This window comes from Dermacentor albipictus, chromosome 3, assembly GCF_038994185.2.
Source record: "Dermacentor albipictus isolate Rhodes 1998 colony chromosome 3, USDA_Dalb.pri_finalv2, whole genome shotgun sequence".
NCBI lineage: Eukaryota > Metazoa > Arthropoda > Arachnida > Ixodida > Ixodidae > Dermacentor > Dermacentor albipictus.
In genome coordinates this window covers 20,975,557-20,984,654 of record NC_091823.1, presented here as the reverse complement: position 1 = coordinate 20,984,654, position 9,098 = coordinate 20,975,557, and positions in this window count along the sequence as shown.

Sequence of the window (9,098 nt, the reverse complement as noted above, 5' to 3'; positions counted from 1 at the left end):
ACGTGTCTCTGAGAAACATATCCAAGCCTTTGTAACCTGCAGAAATTGCATTTTACAAGCCTTTTTCCCTTTCGTAGGGGTATTGTTATTATTTAATTGTATAAAATTGAGTTGTACAACGAGCCAAAGTGAGCAGGCTTTGCTGAAAACGACCAACAATAGGTCTATTGTTTATTTCGTCTCCCTATACATAAGAAAACGTGCATAATTTCTCTTCAAGTTATTTCTGTCAAGGGTAGCTTGAAGGGCACCTCACAAAATTTTTGGGTATGCTAATAAACCGCGGTAAGTCCACAAGGCAATGCGGCCATGAACAGCGCTTGCTGGCCTCCCCCACCGCCCTTTAATATAAAAAGTTAATTACTCATAAAATGACCTGAATTAATTTATGAACAAGCTTCGACAAAATTCGAGAAACCACGAAATGACATTTAAAAACCTACGACTGTAGGCACAATGATGTACTAAAATTTAGGCTTCAAAATATCAAACGGCTCTGATAAAGTCAGTATAGCGGCTTATTTCAAAAGAACAAGATAACTCGACACCAACGCTTTAATGTTAAATTAACGCTCTTAGGGTGCTATATATTGATCTCTTGCCTGTCAATTATTGTTTTTAATAACGCCCTAAATCCTATTTTCGCAAATACAACAATGTTAACATAGCCAAGAAAATGCTGAGTTCTTGCACACGCAAGGCAATAAAACCTTACAGTGCAAATGTCTTTGGGCAAGCCATTGCAAAGAACGCCCCCACCAAGTTTAGTGGTAATTGCTGACCGTCGCCCAATATGCAGCTCGCATGCTTCAAACCTAAAATGAAGGCCAACTACAATAAAAACCCTCTTCAAATTTCGCGGTGAGAAGCCACGGTACGGTGAAAGCTGCAGCTATATAATGCGCTGTTGCTGCGTTTATCAGGTGAGATACAGCCTCCCGGTGTGGGAGAACACCTGCAAAATAAACCTACGCGCACTTCGGAAAATGCAAGCTGCAGCCCTGAGCGCCTGTCTCTGTCTTCCGAAGTGCGCATCCACATGAACAACGCTCGTCACAGCACGAGATCACTCAATTTCAATGTACACAGCCGTATTATTGACAAGTTCCGCGGACAACCTTTCACCATATTTCTTTTTAGCTGCAGAAAGAGCACACTAAGTGGCATAATTGCTGACAATCGGACCTCATCGCCATTGCACATGCCTGCAGCACCCCCGTCCTCACTTTAATGGTGCTTGTACCTACCTGAAGTACGCCTCGCCCATTCCAGGTTTCACGAGCAAAGCTAAGATGTCGGTCCTCCTCGAAGAGGCCACATTACTACTATTACATGAGATTCACAATGAACGCATACACGTTTACATTGAGGCTCAGTCACGCCTACAAGTTCAGCTGCCGCAGTGATACTTCAAGCGAGATCTGTTAAAATACAACCTACAACATCTTATGTAACATCAGCAACAGCTTCTAAACTAATAGCCCTGCTGGCGGCTGTTCATTTGATTAATTAGGAGCAAGTCTATCACATGTCAGTCTTCTGTTACTCCAAGGAACTCTCAGCAGTTTACTCTCCGCATCCGATCACAGATCTCACGAGCAGCTCATTCCAGCAATCAACAAATCCACCAAGCCGCAATTCAAAAAGTTCATAAAATAATATTTTCATGGTTGCCCAGTACCTGCGACATTCATGGAAATCATCATCAAACGGACGTTGCTGCCCGATCTAACCTCGATGGCATCAGTTTTGTCGCCATCCCGCTTTCGAGAGTTCACTCAGTGAAAGCACTTCACGCACTGGCACGTCATATAACATAGGATGAATGGGATTCATCCATATATATAAGTACACGCCTTCATACTCTGAAACATAATTCATAGCTTTGTATTCCGTGAGGCTTCTTACGATGTGAATGCACCAATCTAAATCATCTATGGCTCGGAGTAGCATTTCAAAATGCGTACTCCTTTATCATGGCAATGACAAAAAGCTCACTTTATGACTTTTGTAAGTGTAGAGACACGATCCCGCACCTGTCTTGCGAGTGCCCTAGTTTGAATAAGCATAGAACTGCATTCTTCTTCACACAAGACGCGCTTGGGCAAGTGACCACACAGGAATAGTAAAACTCTTGCACACTGGCCTACGTGGACATCAACTCGAGTCACTATACAGGCACCACTGTGTTACCCAAAATGCACAGGGCACAATGCGACACTGTGCATTCTGCGACGTTCCATGACTCAGTGAGACATCGACAAAGTGTATAACTATATGACTATGTGGATCGTTCACAGACTGTGTAACAGTGCCCATACAGACAGTGTTATGTGATTTGTTCTTCCCATCCTTTTCTAGCATTTTTCGTACCTCCTTTCCCTTCCCACAGTAGTGGGTAGGCAACCGCAGATGTCCTCTGGTGAATCTCCCTGTCCTTGCTTTTATCTCTCCCCCTCTCTGTGCATGTTAGTGTGCTTCCTCTTAATTAGACTCACTTTGCTAACATTTGGCAAGATTTGTCAATAACTAGAACATTGGCTTTACTACTAAGTAATGTTGTATTTTTACATAAGTTTCACTGGATTTACAACGAACCTTACGTTTCAAGAAGGCAAGCACCCAGATTTAATACCTTGCGTTGCAAATGCTATACGAAGCTAAGAATCTAAACTGCTCTCCTACTGTTTCCTACGAACGTGGGCACGCTTAGGAAAATGTGTAATGCCAGAACAAGCGCCTACACAAAAATGCTAAAAATAAGTACCTGTATTCCAGAACGCGTACAACAAAAAAGTTTGTTTAGATTCCCTTTCCTTTCTTTTCTTTCTTTTGGTCGTTGTACTTGAAACGGGCTAGAAGCACGCTCTTCACTTGGTACCGTTGTTTTTATTATTTGGAGATCTGGGCCAGTTCATATGACGGAGCCTCTGCTTCCCTGTAAATTGGAGGTCTCAAACACGACATAGCACGCGAAGTACTAGTGGGACCGCATGAGCGTAAATGGTGCGAATAAGAATGTCCAAGCGAAAGTAAGTGACACAATTCCGCTTACTTTCTGTTAGTCGTTTCCTTCTTCGCGGACACGCTCCGGCAAATGGAAAACAAAATAAGGCTACGCCCCGGTTTTTAAAGCTAAACAAGCGCAGCGTACTATTCGAAAGACGTTTAAGGTGCAAACATCGACAGCATAATTATTCGCCTATTCTGTCATAACATCCCCTTGTCGACACGCAAAGCGAGAACACGAGTAGTGTATCCATCGGGAGGCAGTTTGAAGCAATTTTAATGAGTTCCCGGATGCCTCTAAAATTAATGACCCACGACTGGAAGATCATCAGGGCACGTGGCTAGTGTCGCAGTGCGCAGCACCTCGGGTACATGTGCGTGCCTCACGTCTGAGCCTTTACTGAAAAAAGTCGCACTTTCGATAGGAACGCCAAGCATCGATTGCAATAGCAAACTAGCAGACAGCCATACGAAATAAGGATATCACTTTTATTGGCCGTGTCAACCTGTAAATGTTCGCGTGCTAACTAAATTAACGAGCATGGTGTCAGCGCTCACAGCAAACATGAACACATCACACTCGATGACCGCGAACACATGCTGTCGAAGCACTGGCGTGAGCAAGCACAGCAGCAGCGGTGAGCGAAGTGACTTGCATTAGTAAGATCTTGATGAGGGCTAGTTGGTTCATACTTAGAACTGAGGTGAAACAGCGCGAAAAAGACGAGGACACAAGGAAACAAATACCACAGACAGCGCTTGTCTGTGGTATTTGTTTCCTTGTGTCCTCGTCTTTTTCGCGCTGTTTCACCTCAGTTCTAAGCGAAGTGACATTCGCGCTGTCCATCGCTTCAACGCAAACTCAGCGCCGAGAAAACATAGCAGGCACGAAGGTACGAGCCTTCGAAGAACCTGGACTCTGCCCCTTACGCAGACCACTCTCAAGATATTGCCGCGCGAACGCGCACGGCCTCTACACATGCAGTTGCAGCTGACCAGAAACGCCGCCCCCTCGCTCCCCCTCCTCCCGGGGCCTCGCAACCTTGGGTGCCTCGAGCGCGACGGGAAACCGCGGCCTTCCTCCACGCTTTCTTCGCTTTTGCGTGGACGAGATTGAGCCGCGATCATCGGCTCTCCTTTTTCACTCGTACATACAGCGTAGGGCGCAGCGCGAGGGTGTTATCGGCCTTGGACATTATACGGAAGTCACGGCGACACCAACGCCGATGGCAGAAATGCACCTGGAGGGCCCACATAATTGATATCGCAATACCAAAGCAACAGAAATTCTGAGAATTATCTACTAAAGCATAAGCATTGTTTGACTCAGCTGTCACTTCGGTTTTGCTTACTTTTGTTTACTCACTTTTCGTAGCTTATGCGCGTCTGCCCATGTCCTTTCCATTGGCAAAGTATGTTTAGCCTTTATTTGACAACTGTCAGATTATGTCACCACATCCGGCCCCTTCAATGCAACAGTACCAATTGAGGCGGAACGCCGGGCACTAGCGCGCCTTGACGGAGCAGAGCGGTCGAAAGTAGTAGTAGTAGTTTAGTGGGGGAATTGGCGCTTATTTCCGCAGTCCTACAGAGAGCATGGCACAGCGACAAGGGAAGGAGAAGTAGGAAAGAAAGGTTTCAATTTCAAGTTGGCTTGCCCTGAAGTTTCAGTTGGCCCACTTACAAATTTAAGTTGGGCCGGCCTTAAATTTGATGTTGGCTGATTCCTAATTTAACATGGCCCACCCCTTAATTTAAGCTAGCCCAAACCCAGATTTCAACTTGGCCCACCCTCGAATATCAGTTGGCCCACGCTCAAGCTTCAAGTTGGCCCTCCCCAAATTTATTTTGGCCCATGTCCGAATTTCAATTTGGCCCTCCCCCTAATTTAAGTTGGCCCACCCCACATTTCAATTTTGCCCATCTATAAATTTCTAGCTTGTCCACTTGCAAATTTCGAGTTGGCCCACGCCAGATTTCAAGTTGACCCAACCAGAAATTTCAGGTTGACTACTCCCAAAATTTCAGTTTGCCTAACCCTACTATAAGCTTCCCTAGGCATATTTAAGGAGTCCTATGTATCTCTGCGGGTATTGTCCTTTGCAGTTTATTTTATATGGCTTTCAATTGTTTCTCATCGCTTAAAAGCTAGCAATCATCTGCATTTACACTATCATAAGGATTAAACTTCTTTGCAAACTACGAAGTTTTGTGTTTGTGCAGATACAAGGCATTACACTTCTCGCGTGACTGGGCTGGGGAGCTCGGCGCTTTAAAGAACAGCAACATTTACTGTGTGTTTAGCAAGCAGCCGTTATTCGGCCGCTATTTTACTCCTCTTCAGCTTTTGTTGCGCTAGAGGAATTGAGGACGAGGGGTTGTAGTGACATGTGCACGAATCGCAGCAAACACATGTCCCGGTCACGTATCGAAATCGTTATATTCGGTACTTTGAAAAGTACTTCAAGCCATGATGGTGAGGAACCAACGTGGGTGCAAATTCGGCCATTTTATTACCAGTAAAAACAATTTGGGCCTGACTGCGTGATTCCTTGACTATAATATCGTGAGTACTAAGAGTCGCTAGCGCTGAAAAAACGCAAAGGCGCTGTGACACATGGGGAGAATAATGAAAAGCTTCCAGTGGCGCAGCATGTGAGAAATGAGTCTCGTTCTTTGCTAGCCATTGATCTCGACCCTGTTTCATTTCATTGTGTATTGTTCTTTGTTTTGTACGTTTTGTATCTAACTAATTAGTACTATATAAAGCAGGCGCAAAGAGCCAGTACTGATATGGCACGCATACGTGGAGTTGAAGGTGCCAGTGCTTGCTCTAGTAAGCTTTCCCTGTACCGGCTCCACAAACACATGTGTGGGCAGGAGTACCTTGCTCGATTTCCAAGTGTCAGAATCTTAACGAATGTCCCTAGCATGTCTGCTGTATCTTAACTATCATAACTTGTTTCCAGCAAAAATGGCTCAGAGATAGACCTCCACTTGAATAATGGTCGAATGCTTCAAAGGTAAGCACAAGAAATGGACCAAAAGGATGGCCTGCGGTGAATGAACTCGTATCTCCGGTTATTTGTCACAACTAAGCCTGGGGCTTTCATTCTGATAACCTCGAACGTAGAAGCAGCAAAGATGTGCGGCAGTAGGCGTCTCGTTTAATGACCGGTTCCTTCCTGGCTTCAAATTTCAAACTTTAGTCAAGGAGTGACGCGATTGTCTTTTTATGTCTGTTACCAGAGCATCAAACTACCTAGTGCCAGGAACTAAGCTATTCTTTTCTCGCCAATTTTGCTTTGGTATGAAGGTAGACATGCGATATTCTAGAGGTTAGTGAAAGAGAGAACCTGGAAGAAACCGGTGCTGACTTGACACTTCCGTGGAGCACGATGCATCTGTCTCCTATGCGCGCTCTCGTAAAACCAGTGACCTGCAGAAAGTATTGCCCCAACGTTGCGCATCGTTCGCTGTTCGAAGCAGTCACTCACCTAGAGACGACATATTTCGCGCCCCACATTTCCAGCGTCATCTGCTCGCTTTTCGAGCAAGCGATGCGTCAGCCGTTGCTTACAATGTAGAGCGGAACCCACAGCTTTGGTAGACTGTCACCTGCCTTACTTTTCTGATTCGAGTTACTGGCTTCCAGAGCACTGCGTGGTCCTAGCGGGCATAGGGTTCGAATGCCAAAGCAAGCGAAAACTGTCGCTCACGCTAGAATAAAAGAATGCGTGACCAAAAGAAATCTCCCACGAGCGTCGGTGAAATGGCGCGGAAAAATGTCGATCGCTCGATTGGCCGTTTCCAAGCGGAGAACGTAAATTTGATAAGGGCGTCGTCGGAGCACGTGAGGGGGTAGAAAGCTGCCGTGCCAAAAAGTGCTGAGGAAGCACGGGAATCGTCGTTGTCCACAGAGGAGACAAATGAGGCTCGCCGCGAGGCCACAGATGGCCCCTCCACTCTTGCGTCTCCTCTTCCTTTGCGCACACTCAAACCAAAGTCTGGATATTGTGCTTCAAGTAGACACGATATCACCGAAAGCTCAACTAAACTAGACCGAGTCTGGAGGTTCCGCTGCCCCCCTGCATCATTACTGCGGAATTCGGAGTCACAGCAGTGATATATTGTTTCGGAGAAGTAAAGTAGTACTTTTGTTATCAGAAGCTGGAACTTGTTAAATTCAATATGATGAGATGCTGTTTGACGAAGGACGTCGCTCGTTAGAGAGAGAGATAAAAGCAATAACATGACAGAGAGGTTCGCTAGAGCATATGCTGGGCTAATTTGTACTGGGGTACGAGAAAAGGAATATGAAAGATGTGAGAGAAAAAAGGTGAAGGATTATCGATACAAAACTGTCTGTGTGGGCGCTGTCGCACAGTCTGTGAAGGCACCACATAATTATACAGAGCGTCAATGTTCCACTGAGGCATACAAAGTCGCACAGTACACAGTGGCACACACTCACGATTTTTCGCTCGATCCGGTACATTTAGGTAACGCAGCGGTACCATTATAGTGGCTCATGCTGACGTTCATGTTCGTCAGCGTCCAAAAATTTTGCTTCCTTGTCCAAATGGTCTTGTGTGCAGGACGGCGCTGCGTTTTTCTGGTTGACGACAACATTGGAACGACCGAGAACTCTTACTGAGAGTGCTGAGGCTTTCTAAAGTACCCTCCGTCGAAAAAAGGCGTAGTACCAGCGATTCTCAGAAAACGCTTAATATATTTTCTATCTAGCTGTGGAATGTCATACATTGTAAAATTAATCAATATTGAGGTTGATTGGCTGTACAGTTGCCTTCTCCGATCTCCGCCCATCTCTTTTGGAAAAAATTTTTACCATAGTGCTGCGTTGTGTCCTGTATGAATTTGTTGATAGTTACCACTAGTGACATAGTTCATGTTTCTTACTCTTCTTCTGTGTAGCAGAAAATATGTCTTTCCTTCAGCCAACTACAACTAGACCACGAACAAGTCATTGTATACTATTTAGCACCACCGCGCTTTTCATTGCAGCCGATAAACAGTAGCCCTGGTGTTGTAGGTCTGAGCACGAGGTCGGGGGCTCCATTCTTTCCGCATGAGCCTCATTCCGTTGGGGGTGGAATGCGTACCGTAGACAGGGTACCCCGCACCTTGTTCGCGTACCGCGCATTGGGTGCACGCTGTAGTACACCAGGTCATAAAAATTAATCTGGAGCCCCCCCTGCGGCGTACGTCATTATGAGATCATGGTTTTGGCACGTGAAACCGCAGAAAATAACATAGCACTCGCTCCTAGGCAAGGCCTCCTATTACCGGTAATAAGATACCACACCCCGTCCACGGTTCACTTAACGTACATGGTTGCCTCAATCGAGTAATAATGGTTCGCAACGGAAAATACACAAGCACTGCCTAACTTTGGTGGCCATGACGCACGGCGTTAATGCAAGAACAGTCTTTTTTTTAGGTTATTTTCCTTTGTCGATTGCATGTTTCACCCTTCAGAACTTCAGCACAGTGATCATCAAGGCGTATCTCTGCAGAGGCTGCTGACTACGAGAGGGCATCGGGCAGAAACTTGTTCATTAGGGCCGCCATGACTACGAAGGAAATAATATAAGTTACTCCTAAGTATTTCAACAGACCGCGGCTTAATTACGCAACAATGCGCACTAGTGAATTCGTAGCCGATGGGTCTTGTGTAATTCCTGAAGTACGGAATACTGCTCCATGTGTGAGATGTGCACCCTGCAGTCATTTTTCTGCATAGCCCACAGAAGAAATAACAGCGGTGTAAAACACGAGCCTCCAATGGCAGTTGAACACTGCCTCGCTTTAACTTGCGAAACCCATCAGTGAAGACAAAAAGCAGACACACCTGAATAACGGAGACACATTTACCTACGGGTAATTCAATGACAACTGAATTACGCCTAAATCAGGCTGACCTTATTGTTCGACGCCCATAGGATTAAGTAAAGTGAATGACGATTTTTCTGAAATATATTTTCTGCAAGAAACATGATTTTTAATAAAAATAAATATTAGGTTTTGCAATTAACTTTGTAAAAGCACGACTCGATTATCACGCACGC